Raw genomic sequence first — 27415 nt, 5'->3', positions numbered from 1 at the left:
GAACTGAAGTTTATTATATGACCAAGACCAAGCTCCAATAGACATTCAATCTGTTTGGGATTATGTAATACATGGATATTAAATGTTTATATGTATTGGTCCAAAACTTATAAAGGCATCAACCATTGGCTCTTATAATATCCACGACAAAGAAGATACGTGTAATGAGATTTGTCTTGTGCTCTTCTAGACAAGGAAATAGTTGAGAAGGAATTTATTTAAAGAATATTAATTAAAAAATATGTGTGAAGAACCCTAACTTATGTTAGATCGAAACTTTAGTTAAAAAAAAAAATATTAATTCGACGGGTTCCGAGTAGCACTAAATGGGAACTGGCAAAATATTAATGTTTTGTTATTGGAATAACCCTAGCTCTGGTCCGGTTAAATCATGTGTCTTAACTTCACTTTAATACTCGCTTCTATGAATTTCTACATGCTAAAAGTTCCTATTTCAGCGCTCCTCTCCATTAAAGGTTGACGACTAGCACAATAGACTGGAAATACCATAGAGATGGTAATCGAAGTTGGTTTATGGCGCCAGTTTCAGGCACTGGTCTGAAAGGGTACGGGTTATTTAAACTACCTTCCAAGAGACATCAACATTTAATTGTCAATGCCTACAACTACCTATGCATTTCCGAGCGCATTGAAACCTACATTCTTATGAATCGTAAATCGATTCTAGTGTATGAGACTGAGTTATCTATCCCAATTAATTAAGCTTGAAAATCAAACCTTCCATCACACACCCTTTTTTTGAATGCTACCCTCAATTAAACTGGTAAATGTCACCTACAAAAAGAGTTGTCGGTCATACAATATTAAATTTCAATCTTAACAGTTGACCAGTAACATTCCAGAGTATACTTTAAATGATATACTAAAATAAATATTTCTTCGTACAATACTCTAATAAGGTTTTACTAAGGCAGACTAAGAGTAGGATTTTACTAAGCTAAAAAAAAATTAACAATTTTCCACAAGAATCATGCAAATTTAATAATTTGAGTTCAGAGGGTTTAACAAGATTTGATACCAAGATGTGAAACTCATTTTAACAAATGAATCAGAATCTAGAATTTATTCCTAAATTTATAATTTAACCAGACAGTAAATTTGAAAATAAAATGCAAAAGAATACCTGGAAATCAGTTTGAAGGTTTTCTGGTCTGTTGTTGCTCCCGCTTCCACTACCAAACCGCCATTTTGCTCCCAGCCTATCTGGGATCGACCTATCCGGTTCCTAGATCCAGAAGACTTCAAAAATGGAGGTCTTCTGGCCCCCGTGCCTAAAGTTCCAAGAACAAATAAGGCTCAATGCTACTCTATCTATGGCTTCTTCCCAATTTTCTTCTCTGACTATGAGATACATTCTCCCAAAAAAAACTCCCCCTTCTATATGCCTCCTTTGTCCCCTTATATTCCAAACATCACCGCCTTTTCAACTCTCCACAGCTCCAGCAATGAGGCATGGTTTCTTGTCTTCTTTCAATTACGTGGCTCCTCATAGTGTCTTGAAAAAGGTAGTCATATTTTTACATTGACATTAATCACTTAATATCTTGTACAAGTGATATTTAATTGCGTTAAGTAATACCTTTTTTTAAATAAAGTAATATTTAATATTTTATTAAATTATACCATTTTAAAGTTTAATATTTAGCTAAGACTTATATGGTTAGTTCTTTTATAATAATATAGTTTACCTTTTTAAATTTTAATAATTCAACTTAGAACTTATAGATTTACATAGTTAGTTATTTTCATTTGATATATAATATATAATATATAATTTCTTTTAGTTAATCAAAATCCCTTGTATTTATATATTTTGAATAATGTACTAATTATATTATGATGGTGGTATAACAAGTACTCCACAAGTATATTCATTAGATTTTGGTACATTGGTATTTACTTACCACTTCGATAATTGATTCATTACCTTATACTTGGACATTTTCCATCAATGTTACTTGGGAGCGGGAGCGGGAGCGGGAGCAGGAGCGGGGAGCGGGAGCGACCATTTTCAGAAGCTCCCGGTTTGGGAGCGAATCCGGGAGCGATTTTTTAAAAATATATATATTTTTTATATTTTTTAATTTTTGATACATATATGTCAACAAAAACATGTAGAATGATGAATTAGATATAAAAAACATAAAAAAACATAGATTGAACCATACAACAACAATCATCTATAAGTTATAATCTTCATCAACCATGTCCACAAGTTAGTAACATAGTAACATACAACATATTGAGTCTCCTGATTCATCAATCTTAAAGTTTCAAGCTTTCAAAATTCAATATATAACATTTATCATCATTGATCACCAAAGTTGTACTTGTAAGCTAAGTGTAACCATTACAACAAATAATATCTAACATGAAATGAAATGTTATAAAATGAAATGAAATGAAACAACTTTCAACTTTCATGAAGCATCATATTCATAATTCATTACTAATGAGTTATAATTGCCAACTTCAAACTTAAATTGTCATATATTGTTTAAAAAAATATCATAATAAATATGAAAGAGTCAATAGTTATAAAAGCTACTAGAAACTAGAAAAGAGAAGTAAATCTATTATCTATTTCTTATGCTTGGGCCTCTTGCCACCATGAGAAATGTCTAATTTTTGAGTCTTGTTGGAAAATCAGGATCTTTGTCATTAATATCACCCTCTAAGCATTAATATCCAAAGGTATCTTTGTCATTACCTCTGTATCTGTAGGGATCTTTGTCATTAATATCACCCTCTAAGCATTAACATAAGATAGAACAAGCATAGCATGTCAAGTCAAGATTTTGTTTGAGTGATGCGTACATTTTTAGGAGGGTCATGATAGAGGAGTTCGACAAACAATGTCACTAACATCAAGGTACATAGAGCGAATGGTGTTCTTGATTAAATACGAGTTCCATACCCTAATACATGACAAAAGTCAATAGAAACATTGCAATCCCCCAATCCTGAAATCCTGAAAAACTGATAAGTCTGCTGGATTTTGAATGAAATCTAAAATTCTACTTTCTCCATATGAAATCCAATGAGGCCGAAACCACTCTCAAACATCCTGAGTCATTTCATGGTAATGTTAAAAATTTAAGTAAAAGGATGAAAATGAATATTAAGGAGAATGTCACTTTTACTTTAAGAATTTAACATTACCATGAATAGCATATCAATACTAAGTCCTAGACTTGATCATTAAGCTGCCCCACTCAAAAATTATTTGTTTCTTTCAAAAAAAATTGCATTTCAAACATTACTACAAAAAAAAAATTGCAAAAAAAGCAAAACGCTCCCGAAATCGCTCTCGAAAAGGCAGGGAGCGAAAAAAATTTTAGGGAGCGCGCTCCCGAAATCGCTCCCATTTCGGGAGCGTTTTCGGGAGCGCGCTCCCGACCCGCTCCCGAGTCGCTCCCGCCCGGAGCGCGGATCGGGAGCGGGATCGAGGGGGGCTGGGGCGCTCCCCCGCAACATAGTTTTCCATAATTAGTTAGTACGCATACTAGTGCAATGCATGTGATACATGCATATGTAGCTATCATATGCATGTCTCGTATGCATGCTAATATTTCTATGTTCCTCATAACTCGAAATGGGTCATTACACCTTGTTTGCAGGATATTCACACTCAAGATTGTGCAATTGAAGGTTCAGAGTAGTGAGCAATATAATCAACTTGACAACAGCTACAATAATAATTAATTGCGAGAGTGAATCATACCTACATATATTATAATTTTTCGCTTGTACTGTAGGTGTGGATGTTGTCAAAGATGCCTAACTTCCGATTAGTTTCGTGACAAGTTAATAGCCCAGATCAATAAGAAGCATATCACAAAAATTGCAAGCTCTCAGTGTGAGACACTCAGAGGTAATAAGGTCGCATAACAATTGTAGGCTATCTCTGAAAATATGTATTAAATATAGATTGCACAGTTCATATTATTTCCCAGAAGTTTGTCACAAGGGATAGTCGTTTAGGTTGTTATACATCTAACAATAAACATGTCAAGAAGGCCAAGACTTCAACAAATTTAATCTCAAGATCTTCATTGGTTTTATCACTTAAATTGCTTCAAAACTTCTTATGCTTCATGCCCTAGTCTCAGACTTCAAAAGAACCAAGAATTTTGAAATGCCATTCTCAGAACAATGCTGAAATATTCATGAACTGCTTCAGGGATGCCCTAATTCAAGGGCCGAAACTTTAGTAACCCTCCTCCAGGTCTTAAGAAATCACCACACAGGAGTCTGCCCTAATGAAAGGGTCAAACTACACCACAAAACACCATAATTTAATGTGTGTATGTGCCCAGAACTGCTTATAGCAACCTAGCAGAACTCTTTTAACAGAGATCAGTGAATATGCTTTAGTGTTGTTCCAAAATTTGTTTCTAAGAGAGAGCTGAAAGGATCCTAGTCTAGGTGAAAATCAGAACACAAGCACCATGCCTTACAAAAATTCAAACTATCTGAAGTAACCTCGTCCTGTGCGAATCCACCAATCCTTGCGCAGTAAGAGCTTCTGAAGATAGTGATCCACATCAACAAATAATCACAAGTCTAGCCGCAGAGAAATGAGTAATCTTTTAGAGCTTGAACTTGGCTACAGAGGATAGGGATCACAAGAAAATGAAAATCCACTTGCAAACATAAGTAAAATATCCCAACAAATCCCAATAGCCCAGAGATCATAAATCACAAGCCATATACTCGCATTGTAATGCCTTCTTGGACTGATCTTCAATGCTCCTCAAAGGCCGCAAATAATTTCAAAGGAATCAACGAGTTCCTTACATATCTTGACTAGGATCATATGAGTCTTCATATAGTTTTTCATGAACATCTAGGAGGGGCAATTGACTTAAGCTTTTGGAGGGAAGAACCTTTTAAAAATTTAAATTTCAAATAAATCAAAACTCCCAACAAATTTTGGACCAATAAAATTTGAAATAAATCAACCTCCAAGTTTTGAACCATGATAATTTAATAAACTTTTATTTTACCCTCCATAGTTATAAAAAAGAAAAACTTTTAATCCCTTCATTCTTCTTATGAAATGTGCCATTTGTCTAGCCAATGGGAAACTACCACATCATCAACTAGTTTGGGGCTATTGACCACAAGATGGGGTTGTCAACTATGAACTAGCATGTCTCTCAAACCGTTAGGGTTGACGTGGCGTGCTACATCCCGTCGAAGTCGGCATGACGAAGAGAATCCAATGAAGGTGACATTGACCAAAAAGACTTTAAATTGCCTTGTCATTTTTGTCCTTAAAGGCGGAGCTCCTCTCGTTGTTGCTTTGGTTGACATTAATGACAACCTTAATTCATCAATTTATGCCAGAACAAGCCTTCAACAAGCCTCAAGTTGAAGCCTAGGGCAAAACTAGGGATTTGCTAGAGAAATATTTGCCTAGGGAAAATGACGTCAGCCCTAAAATGGAGAAATTAGTCACAGGAAGAGGTTGATTTTGAGGCAAGAACCTCACAACCAAGTGTTGAATCCCTCAACAAGGCAGCACAATCAACCCTAGTTGAAATAAATCCCTAAACCTAGCTAGCAACTTTCCTTGAGAAGCTAAAAATCCAGTTTGTGGAAGAAAAGTGTGAAATCAAGATAGTTTTTTGTGTGATCAACACGTTGAATAAGTCGAGCATCTTGAGCATCTTGACCTTGGGTGATGGAGTCTATGGGATACCTAGTGAGGAAAAAATACTAAACCCTGCAAGGAGTAAGGGAATATGAAACCCTATGATTCAAACCCTAGGGATCATTTTTGTGAGGAAGCAAAATCAGTGAGGAGAGCTGGTCTAAATATTCCCTCATGGGATTGTTATACAAATTCTAAGAGGGTTATGCTTACAATACCATTGCTAAGATTCCATAGAAAAATATTCAAAAATTACTAGCACATAGAATCCATAGGCAATAAACATTCCATGCAATAGCAATAAAATAAACGTTCCATGCAATAGCAATAAAATAAACTCCAATACAAAGAGAACTTACAAGATAGATGCATGAATCAATCCTTTATGGCTTGAAAGTGACATCTATAATACCAAAGAATAGCTCCATAAGCAAAAATCCAATGTAGATCACATCTCCACAAGGTACAAGATAAATTTCACCTAGGCCAAAATCTCTAATAGAGCCAAATTGATCCACACTGGATGATCCATATGAAATGAAACTAACTCTACTTATGTAAGTTTTAGACCAACTAATTTAGCCTATTGAAGCCCCTAAAAACAAGTTTGATATGAAATAGATGGGTTACAAGCCAACTCGTTAGCTAATGACAAAATAGCCCAAATTTTGCCACAAGTGTGAGTCATAGCCTCTCTAAATGTTTATGTCATGCCCAATTAGGGATCCAAATGCCATATCAAGGTGTGTTGAGGTGCCAAATGTATGAAGATGTCTGGATGATCCAAAATTTGAGGGATAGTCCTCAAATCCTCCTCTGGGATCCCGAGTGCAACTAGGGCACCATCAAGCGGTCTCCACGGGTCTTCGACTATCAAATAAGGCCTTCATCTCTTCAGCATTAGGGCTTCCTCTAATGCAACAAGCCCTCCCTAGTCTCTCCATGGGATACCATCCTTATCTCGGCTCTAGATCAGCTCTTTCCCATCAAGTTGTGTCAAGGCTAGCCTGGGGGCACACTGGGTCCAATGGTGTCATCGTGAAGAATCCTTAAAGCCAGGTCAAAGTTAACCAACATCCTAGGTCCTAGAGGTACTCTGAGACATGTGTCATTTGCTCATGTTGTCAAGAGGGAATAGTCTCTCAACATTGCATCTGCCAAGGTCATGTACTTCTCTGAAAGGCCTGAGTACCTGTGGAGTGTGTTCCCTCAAGATCTAGGTTACTGTGGACCACCTAGAAAAAACAACATGAACTCAAGTGAAAGAAATCATCCATCAAAGATTAAGATCAATAGTGCATCTAAGTGGACCAAACTTGAATGTTAAAGGCATGTTAATACTTCAAACAAGATCACCTTCTGATATCTAACTAGACCAAGTCCCATAAAGGTGTTCCCTATCTTGGTAAAGCTAGCTAATAGCTAACCCTATCAAGTGCTTCCAACCTCAAGGGGAACTGATAGTTCCAAGGTCAACCCCTCAATCAATAGGTGTTGATGAAAATAATATGGAAATGAAAAGGAGAGGACTTCATGGCCAAGTGCCATGGTCTAAGGTACCAGCTTATGGGGGTGTTTTCCACATCCCAAGTGTATGGATGCAATAAGGGAGCTTTCGTGGAGGCATGAGTTACCCGCTCGGCCTGATTTTCCCACCCGTCTTGTGCACCTTTTACTTCTTAATTATTCCTTGTATTACCGCATATAGCTCAAGGGCTAGAGCTTTCTTTTTATAATGTAGCAATTTTATTACCCCTTAAAATGAGTCAGTACATTGTTCATCAAGGTTGGGACATGCAGGGGTTTTGATTTGATGTAATGGAGTATCATGTGATCAGGAACCGAGTGATGGGCATATCAGGAAGGTAGAGCTCATGCTAGGCTTTTGCCCACTTGCTAATCTTTATGTTCCAACCATCATTGCATTTTGATTTTCTTTCTTTTGTTTCATTGTGGCCATGATATGCTCTTTATTTTCTTTTAGTTGCATTGACATCCAGGCCAAAGTTTCCAGACCCTACTCAAGGTATGTGAACCTATAAGTGCTAAATCCCAAGGAACCAATGACAAGTTGAACCCAAAGAATGGAGGTTAGATATGGGGTTTGTAATGTATCATGGAAAGTGATAAGTATGGTATAGGGGAAGACGAACACACAATCTCAATCATGGTCTTCCAAGTAGTGCCCCTCCTATAACCCTAAGGACCTTAAGGGAGGTCCTACTAGACTAAGGCTAAAAATTAACGCCCTTGCTAAGCTGAGATAACAAAATTACGGTCAAGATCAGTCAATATTTTAGATCACTCATTTATCCATATTAAATGCCCAAAACAAACAAGTATAAGCACTTGATTGCAAAATGATCAAAGTACCCATTGAATAGCAGCCCACCTTCAACTAAGTGCAAATGCCAAATGGTGAGAGGCACATGGTTGATGCAAATAGGGGTGGCACACAGCATATCATCGTCAATTGGTGGCTATCAAGGGCTGCTGGCTGGCTAGCCATCCAGCTGGCTGTCAAATGGAGGAGAAAAGTTTTCTCCTATGGGGTTACCCATTTTGGTGGGTAACACATCCAAACATCAACCTTGTATTCTCTTTTGAAAATGCACTGTAAGATTGTAATTTATGGAAATGTAAATATTGTATCTTCCTTTCAAAAGTTATCTTTCGATGATGTAAAACCAAGGGTTTTCTACTCATCCATGATGCTAAAAACATATTTGTTAATTCCTAGTCTGACCTCATTGCAGCACTGCCTGCATTAAGGTAATGTCTCTTTTCATGTAAGTATTTTTATCTACTGTATAATATAAGCTGCATTCATAATAAACATGTCAGAAATTCCTTTTTTATCTTCAGTTTTTGTATCAAGGAGTGTAAAAAAACTTTTGATCTCTAATGTTTACACAATATAAGCTGTATTATCTCAAATTAAAGTAATCTTGTCAGCAAAGCCTTGATCTTCAGCATTTAAATTAGGCTGTATTTTTTAAAACAAAAATAATATTGTCAGTGAATTTTTTGCCTTTAGCCTTTTATTAATGTCAATGAACCACATTAATTAGAGGTTAATTAAGAAAGTAGTTGAATAATGTATTACATGGTATATAAAAGAAACACTACGTTGATATATTCAATAGATTTTTTCTAAAATATAGTACATTCACCATATACGTGTTGTTTTCTTATGGTCGTGCATCTGCAATATCCAACACTTCCTTTGAAACAAAGGTACATGGCAATACCATTAGAACACGACTTACAAACAGACAACAAATTCACTTGCAGTTCAATAAAAATTATAATTTTGTTAATGACTTTAAAGACTGATAATAGGGAGAACTAAATACCAGTATGTTGATACCATCGTCAAACTGCACACCCAGCTCACGAATTAAAACAAGAATTGTTCCCGCAACATATGCAGCCCACCTAATCACAATCAACTTAAATGAACACAAAGCGCAAGTCTAAATAATTATTGCAGTTTGCTTGCAACCAACTCCAAGAGCAGGAGACTTACTTCTGGGATGGGTCCTGTGCAAAATATTTTTGTGCTTTCTCATACGTAATAGGACCATTTGCATCTATGAAATCTCCCAAATCCATGTCAAAATTTGGAGCTCGATTGCTCAGTTCTGAACCAAATGAGACCTGCATAAGCATTTTCTATAGGTAAGCTCTAAAGAACCAGGCATAAGGCAATGTAATCTGAATTTAAAAACAAAGTCATAGATGAAGCAAGTTACATGCAGAATAATCATTGTAATTCACTCAAGTGAGAGAGAAGCCTAAGTAACTCAAATATTTAATTTTATCTACTAGGGCACCTTTGGACATAGAAGTTGAAGATCAAAAAAGTTATGGAAACCTGATTGCCTTACTCCCTGCATTCCTACTTGTTCTTATACTCATATTTTCTGCTTAGAGAGCTATACTAAATCGGGATTTTCCATCTGCACAGATAAATACTGCACTTAAGACCAAATGCAACCCCAGAAATGAGATTAAGAGTGTAAAAATCAGACAAGTTTTGATATAAAAGAGGAGATCAAAACAGACCCCAACCGACCTAACTGATAGGGATAATTTTATTCACTATTATGATTAGAATTTATTCATCTTTCCATTCAATTTACTTTCCATGTATATCTCACCCTCTTTGTTGAGGAGATCAATAAATATGGACTAACCCAACTAGCATGACTTCCTCCCCTCAATTTACATCGGTAGTTATTAAAAAGGTTTTAGTTCCTTAATTATCTATCTCTTGTCAGGAGTCAGGAACATATGAATGCACAACAAAGTTTTTAATAATATTATATATTGAAGTCAAGTTGAACTGATTAATATTACTTATTATGAGATAGAAATTGAAAGTAGGAAAGAATTCAAAAAAATTCACTATAATGAGATGTGAATGTAACTTCCTCTAGCCAGAGTCAAAATATAGAAAAATGAGAATGTTTTCTAAAATTGTATTCAATGCCAAAGTCATTCTACACTCTCCAATAATGAAAACAAATTGTTTTAACAATAAAACTGAAAACTTTAACACAACAGCTTTTGCTTTGCTGAATTTTTCAATTCAGAAAATATCTCAATATTTAAAAACAAAATATAAAGATTATATGACTGTCCATGATCTGTAAACTGCCGTGGATACTACAGTTTGTCACAACACATCTGATAAAAATTTACCAAAATCTGAAATCTATACTATGAGGGTTAATTTTTCCTTCTCTCTTCCAGATTATAAAGTTATCGTGTTCTACTTATGCATGCAAAATATAAAAAGAAAAAAATAGAGAACAGATGACAACAATCACTCACAAACCATAAGACACCAAGATATGATCTGGGAAACCCTTTCGGGAGAAAACCCCTCTGGAAGGTGAGGCTACTCTAGTCTCTCTCTTTCGTTCAATGGAAAATGGTGCACATACAAAGGACTAAGATCTTTCACACGTGGGCTGCTACAAAACACAAACACTCTCTGCTCTGCCCTCTCTCTATCCACTTTAAGCTACTCTGCTTAAATATGGAACAAATGCATTAGAATAAAATGGAACCCCCTTTTCCTGCTAGTGGCCTAGTTATAACACAACACAATAGCCAACTAGTCGTTAATTCTAACTCCTCAAACTCTTAACTAGAGTTACAATATTGACCTCTTTAGAGTCTTATTCATCAGGATCACGTGGCTAGCGCCCTTTCCATGAGTAATGGGGTTAACATGGTATCCTCTTGAATCATCGTGGTCAAAATAGGAATGTGAACTTCCGAGTGGCATAACTTTTGCATATGAACTTTGTTTGAGGTCTTTCCTACACCGCTGGAAAGGTATCAAAGTATAGAACAATGTCAAGGGTTCTTGTGCAAGTGAGAGTTTTTGGACCCCAACAAATTCAAGAAATTCCTAAAACTACCACCAAAAGGTTTAAAACCCGAGTTCCCTAAATTGCAACCTACCAGTAAAAATGGTCCTATGAGCTAATTCCTCCTATTTTTCTACTTTCAAAGCATCAAGATGGATGACAAATAACATAATGATCCGATCTAAATCAGACCTCCCCATTTTGGGAGGCTTTTGGTCTCCAAAAGCTTTTACTCACTGAGGTGAGGAATTTTTTCCTCTACCTTCCCCTGGAGTACAACTTAGCCTTGCTTGGAAGCTATCCTTTCAACCCAATTTGCCAAAGGTCATGAGGCCAATGTCTTGTTGTTCTAGACCTTATGTTGCATTGGTATTTAGGATGGGGTAACAACGGCAATGGGGGGACACATCCCTAGGACGACTAGAGAGCACCCACAAAATTGTCAGGGGGATGAAAAATAATATATATATATATATATTCAAAATTCACTAGCCATGAACTTTAGCTTTAGGGAAATTAAGTGTAACTATTTTCAATTTGCAATAAGGTCCATGAAGGATCTATGTTTTCCTTCATATTTCTTCTTAATGGTGATTATGTTAAACATAAAAGGCATTCCCTTCTCAATAGGTTTTGCAAACTTTTATAATTTTGTTGAAAACCACTATAAGCTACTTTGGCTTTGTAAATAGATTATATTCATATTTCATATTGAGAAAGCAATTGAATAGGAATTCATTCAAACATTTAGTACCGAAACTTCTATCCGATTGTTGTCACAATGCGTGAGGTTGGGATGGTGTAAGAACTGAAATCGAATGACTCCAAGAAACGGATGTACAATATGTAAAATTTGAGATGATCCCAAAAATGAGAAAGAACAAAAAGAATAACCACAAGTATTAGCCATCATATGATCTTTCACTTTCAAAGGAGCAATGAGGGGGGCGAGGGCTCAGAGGCTGGAACCCTAACCTCTGCAGCCCTCGTCTTTGTGTTGCTCTTCCATTTAGTTGGCATGCGGTGTCGCCTTCAGTTGCCTTCTAGTGGGTCTTTTGTTGTCGTTGATGCACAATTTGGGGGTTTTCAACATTGAGGCAGGTGTGGTCTTTGGAGGTCAGTTGCACTGCCTTCGTAGACTTTGTTTCCACGTTGTTGTTTCCTTCTTGGGTTGTGAATTGCCTTCGCCAATGTTCCTACTATGGCTCTTTCTCATTGTTGTTGTTGTTAGAGTGGTTTGTTGCGTCTGTCGTGGGTCACTTTCTTACCCTGTGGCTCATGGTTTAGGGTCTTTTTCAGGTGTCTAGCTAGCGATTCCTCTGTTTGGCTTCACTTTTTTGTGGCATGGTTGCACATGGCACAAGGGTTTGGGATCTACTAGCGGCTAGTTGGGGTAGTGGACCTTCTTCGGCATTCTTCTGGGTTAGGCCCTCTTAACTTGGTCCCCTTTGGGTTGAGTGCATGCAGGCCTTTGCATTTCGTATTTTCTGGGGGGTTTCAGCGCTGGATTTTGATCATATGTATGGACCTTTGGGTTTCCTATGTGAGGGACTGATATTGGAGGCTTATGATCATTTTTTTTCGTGAAGGTTGTTCGACAATCTCCAAAATGCTTTTTAGCATTTACACAATGTATTTTTGTTTCCAATAATAAAAATACAGGATCTTTTCTCAGGAAAAAAAGGTATTGCCCATCATACAAAACCCATGTTTTCAGCTACAATTTCCACAACAAATATTGATTCAATGCAATAGAAAAATAGTGGATCAAAAAGATGATCATATTATTCAATCATTAATGTCCATGATTGTCAAAACTAAAGATATATGTTTGGATTATCTCTTAAATCTTCCCGGAACATTTATGATATCTAACAAAAACATCTAAGAAACCTATTTGTATCATACCTAAATCAACCTGGAACATCTTGGGGGCGGGGGGGGCAGCAACACCATAAGCCCCCAACAGTCTACAAAAATTTCCTAAGGTTTCTACAAGTCCCTAGATTATGGGAACACAGGGTATGTCTCTTCTTTTTAGGGGACTTTTGTCAACTCTTCCTAAGCATCTGGTCCAAATCCTCTACAAAAAGTGGGGAATGTTCCTCTTCTTGATCCACCATGGAAGGCTCATAGAGTTACAAATTTTCGACATCACCACTAAGTAAATGTGCATGTATGGGGGTGGGCTAACTCTATAGGTGTTATCTCCCACATTTTCCAATATCTCAAAGGGACCTGTTGTCGCTTGGGTTGTACAGACACCGCAACAACGGCTTGGGGGGGGGGGGTGTCACTTTGATGCTCACCCACTCCATTCTAGTTGTCTCCTAACAGCAGGCTATGGGGGGTAGTCCCTGTGGAAATGATGTGATGGAAAACAAATTGGGAACCAACTTGTCTGAGAGACACAGTTGAGTGGCCTAGCTACTTGGTAAAATTTAGCAAGATTAAGGATTCAATTAGATTTAGAATTGAGACTAGTGCCTTATGGAGTCAAAATTTCTTGCTTATTGCAAATTAAAGCCAAGTAACCAGATGAACAACTGTCGCTTACATGATGAAATAACCTATATGAAATGCAAGGATCTTGGTTAATTTTAAATTATATGCCTAATCTAAAATTGAACCTTACCTTAATTGTTTTCAGAAACAGTCTTCAGAGTAGGTTGTGAGATGGAAGCCAACAGGAAGCAAGCAAAGGCTTGATTAATGATACCTCTCCCTGTGTTCCAACTACTCAATGCCTCTAGCGCTGTAGAGATTGTGGCTCTGACAACTGCAAGGTCACTGTGTTAACCACTAAGAACGGTTGAATCTCTCAAGCTAATTGAGAGAGGGTTGTCCTAAGCGTCTATCAACCAAGCTTATGCTTGGAGGTAAGTTATTAATGCAACTACACTTAGGAAGAAATGCAAGATTATGAGTGAATTTCTTAGTTTGATGTTGTTTATATGATTTAAGTACTTAATGTTTAATTTATGGCAAGAGTACTTAACAATATATTGAAAGACAATCTTAAACAAGTACAATTGCTCAATGATACAAAATGTCAATCACAACCCTCAAGATGCACCAATTATGATCTTATGTTAATATCACAATGCCAATTAGATTTTAAATGCCCAAAGATACTCAATACCAACGGAAGTTATGATTAGAGCACTTTGGAGAGTGACCTTATTAGATGTGAAGTATGAACTTTATAGCATATAAACTCACAAGGAAAACACAATGTTAGCTACTTCCACAATGTCAATGCTAGCAACAAGGAACAATAGAATGTAAAACTATGAAAGCACTTACGCAATTTATGTTCCAATGAGCAACATGAAGGGCTCCAAACTATTTAATCAGATATCTACACTAAACAGAATATGAAAGATGCCTTAAAGTTTAACAAGAATTCATAACAACCAAATTCATTAATTGTTGAGTACCTACCTGGTTTGTTGTGGTTGCAGATGCTTCAGAATTGCTCCCGCTAACAAAAGACCAAAACCTCCTAGCCAAACTAAGTGCAACCTAGGTACTCAGTCTAGAATGCTTCTCAATTGATGCAATTTGTTCCCCCGTGCCCAAAAACTTCAAGAACAAACAAGGCTTAGTCCTTACTATTTGTAATCTTCTATTACAATTTTTCCTCCTCTCAACACTGTGCTCCCCAGCAGAGAAAGATCCCCTTTTAGTCCTGTTGTCGCGCAGATTGACACGACAACCCTCAGACCGAGGGCTGTCACTCTGATCCCCGATCCCTCCGTTTAAGCCTGTCTCCCGCGGCTAAGGGGGGTAGACCCTGTGAGATGATGAGACCAACTGTCGACCAGTTGGTTGGGAGACACGAGACACGATATAAAAAAGCACTCGATGGATTTGATTAAATTAGCAGACCAGTGCCTTAAGAGATTATTATTAAAACGATTACTTGTTAGATGACATAGAAATATAAACCATGAACAGCAATCATTTGTCATCACAATGCTCTTAGAATGATCAAAACGATATCCAGCAACTGGGAATTTAAAAAAAAATGAATGCTTTAAACCACCACGAATCATAAACCAGATTGCATATTCGTATTTCGACTTCAAAATTTAGATCTCAGCATAACATGATAGTTCCCGAAAATAACCGAATCCGACAAAACAAAGAATTTTCCAAAATTTTATTTTATTTTTGAAACAAAAAACAAAATTTAAAACTAAAAATATCTAAATCTATGCTTAAAATTTTTTATTTTTCATTTTTTATTATTTTTTTATTTTTTAAATAAACTATTTAACCAAAAGTTAATTCCGAAATCAAAAATTAAATTTCCTAAAACCTAAATCTAAAAAACTAACTATAAAATAAAACTAAGGGTTAAAAAAATTTTTTATAAATAAAATCTTTTTTATTATTTTTTTTATTTTTTATAAAATTGAAATTATTTAAAATCTAAATCTAAAAGTATAACCTAAGTCAAAAATAAAAAGGAGATTTAATATGTATAATACAAAATCGCATTTTCTTTTGATTTTCATATACATATTTTAAAAGAAACAAAATCAAAACAAACAAATCTAAATTAAAATGAAATCGAAAAAACCTAACTCTAAAATTAAACTAGAACCTAAAATATACCTAAGTCGAATCCATATATCATGACATTACAGCACAACGCTGATGCTAAAGCGACCCCGACCAAAAAATTTAGCACGCAGAAAGGAAATTCGGAAAGCAAAGTTAGCGGCAGCAGGAGAAAAATGGATTAGCTTGAAAACACACACCAGACAAACTGCGATGGTATTCAGAAACAATTCGAAAATGAAAACACTGAGTCGTAACCCTAGAAAAAGCCGATGTCTGAATACGTATAAGATTTCAGTGCGATAGGGAAAACAAAAATCGTTTGAAGCTTACCTGGACAGTTTTGATAGCAGACGGCGGTGGCAGCGTAAATTGATTTTGCGGGGGTGTGAAAAATTTACCTGAGCCGGTGGTGAGCATGGCACAGGCAGCGAAAGGATAAGACGGCGGCTGAGCGTTTGTAAATGGAAAGATAAACACCGCCAATCCTTACCACGCAGCAGATCATGAGGGCATTTGCATTTACGATTTGGAAGAACGCTGCAGAAATCGATTGTAACTGGAAACACCTTGTCAATAAAATTTAAACAAATTTTTGAGCGCTGGGTGTGTACAGGATGGCAGCGGATTTCTGCGCAGGACGGTTTTGAGGTTGATGTAACAGCTTTTTGATGCTGGGCCGATTTTGAAAATGGCACATAACCTGATTCCGCACGCACCCTCGATCCAAAACTTATTCACGCTGAGGGCTTTCGACGGCCAGTAGGGACACACGATGCCATTAATCTGCAGACTGTTGAGCTGAAAGAAGGCTTGGCTTTTACTGGTGCGTATCCTCAGACGGGACCGCATGATGCTTTTCAGAACATAGATAAATTGTTGTTTGAAGGGATTAAGCAGAATGATTCATGCAACAATAAAAAGATGGCAGTCTTGATGAGGAACCTGCAATTTCAAGGAAATAAAACCCTATACCTGCAAACACAAAAGAAAACAAAACCCTAATTTTAAATCTGTATATAAGCAAAATTTGAAATTTGAAACCCTAGAACAGCTAATTAATTTACAGATTTGGCCCCTTAACAGCCAGATTCATCAATAAGCACAGAAATGTTTTAAAGAAATAAATATTTCAGATTTTTCACTGTGAAGAACTTCAGAAAATCTCTCATGCAAATTAAAAATAAACTGAATGATAGACCCAGGATCAAATCCAACTGGGCTCAGCAAAAAATGCTTGCGGGAGTTGGCTGGTTCAGCCGAGAACTTCCCCGAACGCCCACAAAATTCCTTCAGAAAATGTTTTCTGCACAGCTCAAAACAACCATCAGTAAAGAGGGCAAAAATGCTGCTAGATCTCAGAAAGTAATGGAGATACCTGCCATTACTTCAGAAACCCTAACAACACTCAAACCCTAGCAAGTGAACAAGATACCTGTGCTCACAATACTCTACAAAAGCTATTATTAACAGCTGAAAATAACATATGCAGAAAATTAAACAATCTCACAGCATTTCAAGAGAGTAACACCAGCAAGATATGGACCCCAAAGTCTTCTTTTATTAACCAGAAACAGATTTACAAGAGAGCTTCTTCAGTCTTAGACTCACAGATCTTCCAATGATCTGAACTGACCCCTAGCACCCTACTTAAAGGAAATGACTCCAACGGCTAGTTCGAGTGATCCATGCTGAAATGATCTCGACCGTTGATGAGGATCAAGACATCTCTTGATTTCATCCGTCGATTTATTAAAAAATAATATTTTGCATGCATTCACTTAAAATATTATTATTTTATTAGTTAGGGTTTTTGCTCTATTTTTTAATTTTTTATTATTTTTTATTATTTTATTATTTTTTATTCATTTTTTTAATTTCTTAATTCATTTAAAATGGATCATCGAACTAAGCCTTCGGAAACATCACCTAGGACCTAGGACTTAGGACTCGGGAGGGGATTTAAAACATTTTCAACCCTCAAGACACATTTCATGATGACTTTTTACAATTTACATCTCAAGGGGACAAACCCACTTAATACAGACCCTCACAAATCACCCAGTTCTGCGACACAACTATAATCTAGCAGATCAACACACTAGGATTCTCCTAAAGTTCTAATGACAAAATCCATCCCGACTTTGGGGTCAGGTTTGAAAGAAAACTCTGCCGATCATGGATCGGTGAGACGAAAAACCTTCCGGGACGTAGATTACCATTAGAAAGTTAGGTCCACCTAGGCAATTTACATACACGACTCATATCTGCTAAGATTATTTACAATTCATACATGCAGACTGGGTTTACAATCAAAATGATCAAGCTGTTGATGACTGCAGGATGGCACGGACACGTCTATCAGGTGCTGCCCCTTTTTGCAAAGAAAAGGGGGTGTACTGCATGGGTAGTTGACCAGTAGTGGTCAACAAGTCCTACTCCCTTCTCCTTTTATTTCTTAGAACCACCACTCATTCATCCTTCATTGCCTTGGTTGTGTGCCACCTGTCTATTACGTGGCTCCTCACAATGAATTAAAGAGGTCGTCGCGCTTTATTTTGACACTCATCACTTTATAAGGTTTTAGGTGATACCAAACTATATTACGTAGTCCTTTTGTTATTAAGATTTATTTAATATTTTATTATATTATACCTCTTTTAATGTTTAACCTTTAGTTAAGAGTTACTTCTTTTGTAACAATATAACTCCATTTTAAACTTTAATAATTTAATTTAGAACTTTTGGATAATGTTCTATGGTTACCTATTATGATGATGATACATACTAAAATACATATTCCAATATATTTTTGTGAGCTAGATATTTATTTAATATCTTTAACAATTACATATTTTATCCTATGCTTGGAATTTCTTCATAGTTTAATATGACTACTAATGCATTGTAGGCGATGCGTGCATATGTAGCTATCATATGCATGCTAATAATTCACGTTTCGTTTGTACTGGTAGATGGGTCTTTACACAACAAGTGAATGATATAACAACAGTAAGAGACTTATGACAGCAGTGAGTAAATTAATGTAAACCCAAGAAACAACAAGCCTCTGATGACTACAGATGTCCAAAGAGATGCTCAACACTTTGCTTAATGTAAATTATGAGTTTAGCCCAATTTAAGATGCAATATTCAATGACATATTAGATCTGAATTTTTCTGAATATCGCACCTAAGAGGGCTCAAAATTTCAAATTTTCAGATTGGGCAAATTTTCCAAGTTTTGGGCTTAATTTGGCACTTGTTATAACATCAATAGCTCACTGATTTTCTGATCTACTTACTGTTGTAATAAGTTATTTCAGTTTTGGCAAATTTTTCCAAGTTTTGGGCTTAATTTGGCACTTGTTATAACATCAATAGCTCACTGATTTTCTGATCTACTTACTATTGTAATAAGTTATTTCAGATCTAGTATGTCACTAAATATTGCATCTTAAAGTGGACTAAACTCATAATTTACATTAAGCAAAGTATTGGGCATGAGCCGTTGTCGCGGTGCCTGTACAACTCGAGCGACAACAAGACCATATCACAAGGACTTGATTTTCTTACCAAGACCTTGTAGCCTCTCCTTGTTCAACTGTAACCATCTTTTGTCTCCCACTTTGAATGACTTTTGTATTTGGTGTTGATCATCTTTGGCATTCTATTTTTCTTGTGACTTCTGCAACATCTCTTGTACCCACAGATTAATTTGCTTGATCTTTTCAACAAATGTTTCTGCCCTTAATGCATCCCCTATAAGATCCTCCCCCGCTCCTCCCAGTGTTGCAGGAACTGCCCCACCCCAGTTCAAGAGGCAAATTCATCCCGGAAAAATCCTCGGGCGAAACCATGGTTCTGCCTTTTTTTCATGGTTCCTGAACTTTCAAAATTGTCACGATTCAACATGATCAAACTCTAGCTCCACCACGATTTAGGATACCCCTCGCATGATTCCGTAAGAATTTTTTTTCAAAATTTTCAAACCACTATTTGAAGAACCATGCTTCCTGATCACTCCCAATGTGCTCCCTAGACATTTCTCAGTTGCTTCCTAATGGTAATGTTAAATTCTTAAAGTAAAAGTGGCATTCTCTTTTATCTTTCATTTTCATTCCTTTACTTAAATTTTTAACATTACTATGAAATGACTAAGGATGTTTGAGAGCAGTTCCAACCTCATCAAACATATATGGAGAAAACAGAATTTCACATCCCATTCAATGTTAAGTAGACTTAACAGTATTCAAGGTTTCATGAACAATGGGATTGTGGCATTTCATTAGATTATATCATGTATGAGGGTATGTGATTGGCATTTAATCAAGAGCACCAAGCCTTATATGTACCCCAGTGTTGGTGGGGTTGATTGCTGAACTCCTTTGTCATGGCCTTCGCAAAAATGTAAGCTTTACTCAAGTCATAGTCATTGATCAAGCATGTTAAGTTTTTTCTACCATATTATAAGACTTGGATTAGGCAGTTTAAAGTTGTTGTTCCTCTTAGTTAGCCTTGACCATGAGCTTGTTGGTGAGATAGGTTAGAAAAAATTGGGCAATGTTGACTAATATCCCTAGAGAATCGAAGTATAGGCAAAGGCTAGGCAAGAGGAGAGGAATTCAAATTCTAGATGGTTGATACATCTAGATGGTTGATGCTCGAATACTTAATCATTAATGTACTATGGATGCCATTTCTGTTGAGAAATCTAGGGCATCATGAATTAGGTGATTTCTCTTGATTAGTAACTGCTTCTGAGTGCCTTTTACTTCATTAGATTAAGATCTTCTTTCTACTTAAGTTATTAGTGTTCTTCTTCATCAAACAGCTACCAATGCATAAACATAAATAGACAAGAGACACAGAATGTAGGCTATCAACCAGGGCCAAAACCTCTCACTCTTTGAGAGGAAAACCCACACAAATTCTTCTTGTAGAGATTCCAGTTGTCGAATACCAAGACCAAGACCCTTCACCTATTAGCCACTCCAAGACAAAGACACTAGTTCTCTTGATTGTCCTCTCTTCTTCTTGATTCCTCTTCCGCTTCGACCTTCTTTGCATTAAGACATAGTTATCATCGAGACCTTTGTTGATTTAGGGTAGCATTGGATGTGCTCTAGCCACGAAATTTGGCGGAGAGGTTGCGGCATATGAGATCTCCAATACCCAGAAAGGGTTTGGGCAAATTCTAAACAGATCAGGAGATATTAAAATAATTAATATTTTTAATGGAGTCCCTAAGTCTAAACTTAGGGAAAATAAAATATTAATGTGTATTCATATGAATCTGTGTTAGAGTGGTCCAAAAGACATGGATCAAGCCAGATCTAATCTTAGCCGTTGATTAGGGAATTAATCTCAGCCATTGAGATGTCAACAGGAGAAGTATAAGAGGAAGCTTGACGGTCACTTGGAGAACACACCAGAGTGATCAGTCATTCTATTCTCTAGAGTGGGGTTTGCTAAGAGAGATAGAATCAGTGATCGGGAGAGCAGCTGAGGGGCATTGAATACAGAGAAACAGAGAGGCAAAGATAGTGTCGGGTTAGTAGCAGAGCAGCCAGAGAGAGAGACGCAGGAGCATCCAGTGCTCACGCAGAGGCAGCTAAGTATTGCGCAGAGCACCAAAGGGGCCAGCGTGGCTGACACAGAGGCTAAAAGAGCTGACACAGGGCCTCCTGGGGCTGACGCAAGCCAAGATAAATTGACGCAGTGCCAACACTGGGCTAGGAGAGGCTGACGTAGTCCAGATTGGGCAGACGATGGGGTTTTTGGGGTAAATTGGTGTTGAGTATCTGCCGGAAAGATTATTCGGGGTTTCAGCCAGCAGATTTATCAGAAACCGAGAGGTATGACTGCTAAGGAAATTCTCTGTTGGATAGGCCAGTGTCAGCGCCCAGATTGTACTCTGATATTGCTTAATAAGAAAACCCTCAGATAGCTGCACCGGTTTTCCCACATTGGGTTTTTCCGAGGACATTAGTCCAAAAATAATGGTGTCATGTGGGGTGTTTGTTCCTGTTTCTTTTAGTTGTTGATCTGTAATATGTTGAGCATGCACTAGTGGTTATTTTCAGTATTTACATTGTAAATAACTTGTTAAGGAAGATAACAAGTAGGTAGGAATAAATCAAATAAAGTGTATGGAGGGTTTCTAACTAAGTAAACTTAGAAACTTCAACATGGTATCAGAGCATGATTGCAGATCACAGGAGGACTAAAAGACATCAACCATAGTAGCAAAAAAATAACTGTCCCGAGGTGACAGAAGCTGTTTCCAGCAACGCAGAAGCAAAGGAGTGTGATGCAGAGCCCCAGAAACGCCAGTGTTGCTGACACAGAGGGCCAGAGGGCTGATGCAGGGCATCCCAGGGCTGACGCAGACCCATCTGGGGTGACGCAGAGCCAGCGTGAGGCAGAGAGGGGCTGACGCAGTTCACAGAGAGGCAGTTGCTTGGGTCTAGAAGGCTGCAGGAATATTGCAGAGTGGAGCTGGTGAGGTACTGTAGTCAAAACAGTACTTGACAGAGCAGGGCCAGAGGAGTTGTTACTGAGGGTTTCTAGCCGAGGAACCCGGATTAGAAGTGCAGCTGCACAAGTCGATCAGAGTAGGGGGCATCTCGACAAGCGGCTAAAGGATTTCTAGGAGGGAAATCAGGACTCAAAGCAAGTCCAAAAGAGAACTTCTAGATGGGAAGTAGAGACTCAGAGGAGTCGAACAGAGAACTTCCAGGAGGGAAGTAGAGGAGCGTCATGGCACTACATGGGGTAAGAGACCAGGATAGACTGGATGGAGCATCGAACTTCGTAGTCTGGAAGGCCAGAATCTTATCAGTGCTTGACAGGAATCGTGTCAAGAACTTCACCTTGAAGGTAATAGCTGTCCCAGTCGACCCCAATGATAATGACAGGTACGAAGAGGCGATGGCGAGGGCCAAGTGCATTATCCTTGACGAGGTCAAGGATCATGTGGTACCACATATAGCCGAGAAGGAAACGACATTTGAGATGTGGGAGGCTCTCAAGAAGTTGTATCAACATACTTCTGTGCAAAGAACAATGCTGCTCGAGAATCAGATGAGGTCGTATCAAATGAAGAAGGGACAATCGATTGGCACCTTCCTCAGACGACTGAATGAGATCTGAGATCAGTTGACTGTTGTAGGGGCGACACCAGATCAGGAGCTAATGGTGAGGACAGCCCTGAATGCTGTCTCAGAAGACTGGGAAGTGTTTGTCCACCGTATACTGGGCAGATGAACACTTCCACCTTAGGATGAGATATGGGCAGCTCTTCGCCTGGAAGAGATCAGACGATAGTCAAATACAGGTAGCAGCAAGGGGATCAAAGTCAAGCAAGAGGAGGAAGATGTGGCCCTAGCATCTAAGGGAAAGCAGGAAAAGCGGAAGAAGAAAGATCTCTCCAAGATCAAGTGCTTCCACTGCGGGGAGATGGGTCATTATGCAATCCAATGTCCAAGGAAAAAGAGTAAGGGAGAGTCTTCCGAGACTAAGGCAGCACCAGCATGGGCAGAGAAGGAAGTTTTGACAGACAATGATTGTGCCATGAGTGAACACACACCACTTGAGCGGAAGTGGGGAGACATCGAGCTATAGTCAGATAGACTACAGGCAATGAGGGGCAGGATCCTTGAGGTACCCAGCCTCTTGGATTAGACCTTGCTACAGGAGCCCCAATGAGGAGTAGCAGGACTGGCTGATGTGGGTAGAGACGGATGTGGATGGAGCAGTAGAGAGAGCTACAGTGCAGGAGTCCTGAGACAGCACGAGGCTAGCAAGCTGCAGCAATGCGAGAGGCACAGGAGTGTTGCACCAGTGCAGGATGGCACAAAGAGGTGTGCAATGGTGCGAGATGCAAGGAGTTGTTGCAGCAGCGCAGAGGTCAGAGAGGGAGCACTTGTCAGCAACAGAGGGAGCTTCAGCATCAGTGGGTGTCTCTAGCCCAACAGGGAGGTCAGTTGGGAGATCAGTTACTTACTTCTCAGTAACTAAGTTGCAGTGCAGCAGTGGGTAGCACGATGCAACATGATGAGAGGAGGTGCAGTGCAGATGCAGTGCTGGGAGAAAGGACCAGCAGCAGCATGGATGCAGAGGGAGCTGTCGTACAGATGCAACAGTGGCAGTGGCAGAACCATGGGTAGCAATACAGGATGCAGCAATGTAGAGGATGTTGGGCAGGAAGGCCTAGCATCAGCACAGGTACCGATGCCGGATGATCAGAGTAATACTCAGTGAGGAGTATTGCTAGAGCACAGTCCTCGCTAAGAGGGAGTGTTGATTTGGGGTAGCATCGGATGTGCTCTAGCCACGAAATTTGGTGGAGAGGTTGGGGCACATGAGATCTCCAATACCCAGAAAGGGTTTGGGCAGATTCTAAACAGATCAGGAGATATTAAAATAATTAATATTTTTAATGGAGTCCCTAAGTCTAAACTTAGGGAAAATAAAATATTAATGTGTATTAATATGAATCTGTGTTAGAGTGGTCCAAAAGACATGGATCAAGGCGGATCTAATCTTAGCCATTGATTAGGGACTTAATCTCGACTGTTGAGATGTCAACAGGAAAAGTATAAGAGGAGGCTTGACGGTCACTTGGAGAACACACCAGAGTGATCAGTGATTCTATTCTCTAGAGCGGGGTTTGCTAAGAGAGATAGAATCAGTGATCGAGAGAGCAGCTGAGCGGCAATGAGTACAGAGAGACAAAGAGGCAGAGATAGTGCCAGGTTAGCAGCAGAGCAGCTAGAGAGAGAGACGCAGGAGCAGCCAGTGCTCATGCAAGGTCACGCAGTGGTAGCTAAGTGTTGTGCAGAGCACCAGAGGAGCCAGCGTAGCTGACACAGAGGCTCAGAGAGCTGACGCAGACCAAGATAGGCTGACGCAGTGCCAGCGCTGGGCTAGGAGAGGCTGACACAGTCCAGATTGGGCAGACGCTGGGGTTTCTAGGGCAGATTGGTGCTGAGTAGCTGCCAGAAGGATTATCCGGGGTTTCAGCCAGTAGATTTGTCAGAAACCAAGAGGTATTACTGCTAAGGAAATTCTCTGTTGGGTAGGCCAGTTTCGGCACCTAGATTGTACTCTGATATTGCTTAATAAGAAAACCCTCAGATAGCTGCACCAGTTTTCCCACATTGGGTTTTTTCCGGGGACATTAGTCCAAAAATAATGGTGTCATGTGGTGTGTTTGTTCTTGTTTCTTTTAGTTGTTGATCTGTAATATGTTGAACATGCACTAGTGTTTATTTTCAGTATTTACATTGTAAATAACTTGTTAAGGAAGATAACAAGTAGGTAGAAATAAATCAGATAAAGTGCATGGAGAGTTTCTAACTAAGTAAACTTAGAAACATCAACAATCTTATCACTGTCTCCACATCGAGATCTCCTTTACTATGAGACCTTCTCGCTGTCATATTCCCGAGACCTTACTTTTGTGATGGTCATCCTTCGAACTGTGATAGATCCATTACTTCTAATTGTAATGGCATCCTTCTTATTGTGATTACATTGAACCCTTAACACTGTAGAAGCACCGAGCTCACAATATTGTAATAGCACTGAACCTATAAGTGAGGATCGAAATATATCTTCTGAGATAGCATTGAATTTGTGGTCTTCATTATAGCACTGATCTGAGGCTTCCTTCATAGCACCGAGACTCTCTCACAAAAATCTGAAATGACTGTAATGATATCCAAACTATAGTGATATCCTTGTCTGAAACTGTGTCTCTCTATTATAACCCCGAACTGTGCTTACTCTGAAATCCGAACCCAATACAGAAGTCTCCTATCTAAATCCAAACTTGTCACTATTCTTGGTCACCCGAAAATTTCATAGGAATCCAAAATGTTGACTTTAATTGTTATCTGAAAATCTCAGAGGAATCTGAACTCCTGAACTATATAAATGTGAAGACCCCAGCCATGTATATATAGTAGTTTGTCCTATATAATAAGCCGACATGTGCATCTGAATGGGTGTGTCTTCATTTAGGTGAGCCGACATGATCTTATACTTCATCTTAAGGCCGACATGAAGAGGAGGACTAGTGCTTGTCATTGGAGGGCTTCTAGACACTTTTATAGACTCATATACATTTGTCATATCCCCAAGAAGGGTTCTTCATACATGACATTGACTCTTTGACAAATCCTAAAGGCTCTCAATGGGAGCCACTAAAAATAAAATCTCTTGCTCATGAAACCCATGAAGCAAGCATTACAATAATAATTTTATTTTCTTCTTTTCATCATTTACAAAAATCACATTTACATGTCATTATGAAGACTAAACCTAGTTACACTTTTCAACAATTTCTATCTTGATTTGTGTACAATATGCATGCTTTAATATATTGTGCAACTAATTTGGCACTCTGGATGTTTTTTTAACATAAATGCAATGATATATATAGATAGATAGATGCTTTCGGGACACTTCGCTTCAAAAAATTGTTTCTACTTCGTGCAACATTGGTCCATATGCAATATTCAAAAGTAAAGGTGGGGAATATCTAAAACAAAGTTTCAAATGGGGACTTACCAATAGAAGAAATGATTGTTTTATTATAAAAGTGATGTATATATACCAAATTGCCATCCCAAGTATTCAAATACTTTCGATTGTAATCCCCTAGAAGTTGCTTCAAAGTCCGGTTAACTACTTTTATTTGCCCATTTGTCTATGGATGGAATGTTGTAGACCTCTTCAACTTCATTTCCATCTTCTTCCACAACGTAGTCCAAAATGCACAGAGAAATCTTGTGTATTATGTATGAAATGATGCTCCTTGGGATACCATAGTGTACTCAGACCTGGCCAAAGAACAAGTTTGTCCCTTCTTGCCCACCGACAATCGTTTTGAAGAACATGAAAAAATTGTCATGTCCCTTTTTGGTTGTTGGTAAGCCTCCCTCAAATTCCATGGAAATGCTTTCCCAAGGACGAGTGGGTACAGGTAAGATATGGAATAGACCCTACTTCCTATTACTAGGCTTGCTAGTAGAACAAACCATATATCCTCTTATTAACCTACCTACGCCTTCTTGCATCCTAGGCTAGTACAGATACCTCTGCAAGTTAGTTGTTGTTCTCCCTACACAAAAATGCCCTACAACCTTGTTGGTGTGAGCCTCTCTAATTAGCTACAGTCACTCACCTTTAGGAACACATAACTTGTCTAGCCTTAAGAGTAACCCATCTTGTAGATGATAGTCAATTGTGCTATCACGATCCTGCACATGACTCAATGTCTACAAATTTTGAACCACCTCCTTGAAGTCCTCATCCTCTATATATGCTTCTATGTATGCATCATGAGTGAAAGGCTCCATGTGCATTAGAGCCCCAAAATTTGTGATCTCTGATGTGAGTGGCCTTGAAAGCATGACATCCAACTAGTTTGTGTTTCTCTTCTTGTACTTGATCACTAAATGAAACTATTGTAAAAACCCCCATCCACTTGTAATGTTTGGTCTGCGAAAACTTACTCTAGGCTTGCGAGTACTATGGTGCTTGGTGATCGGTGTGGATTATTGTCTCCTTTCATTAGATAGTGTTTCCACTTTTCACAGCTTGCACCAAAGCATAAAGCTCCTTGTCATAGGGGAAGTGTGAAAATTCGAAAATTGAAATCCTATTGCAGCAATTGGAATTTAGTCTTCTAATTGTTAATTAATTTTAACAATTTATTTGCTACGACAAATACTGAATAAATCACACTGCAATCCTCACAAAAAATACTGCG

At 38.2% G+C, this 27415-nt stretch overlaps 1 pseudogene across 1 annotated transcript in view; it reads right to left on the bottom strand.

Moving 5' to 3' along the window:
- LOC149200411 (L-arabinokinase-like) overlaps nt 1-27415 on the bottom strand; it is a 448322-nt pseudogene that overhangs the window by 135003 nt on the left and 285904 nt on the right. Inside the window, exons 20-21 of the transcript XR_016253365.1 lie at nt 9210-9340; nt 9037-9118 (exon numbers count right to left, since the gene is read on the bottom strand). The product of XR_016253365.1 is annotated as an L-arabinokinase-like (transcript). The remainder of the gene's footprint in view (nt 1-9036; nt 9119-9209; nt 9341-27415) is intronic.

Source organism: Pinus tabuliformis, chromosome 2_1 (genome assembly GCF_031772625.1).
Source record: "Pinus tabuliformis cultivar Carrire ecotype Pingquan chromosome 2_1, CPIR1, whole genome shotgun sequence".
NCBI classification, from domain to species: domain Eukaryota; kingdom Viridiplantae; phylum Streptophyta; class Pinopsida; order Pinales; family Pinaceae; genus Pinus; species Pinus tabuliformis.
This window is presented reverse-complemented; position numbering and strand designations above follow the sequence as displayed.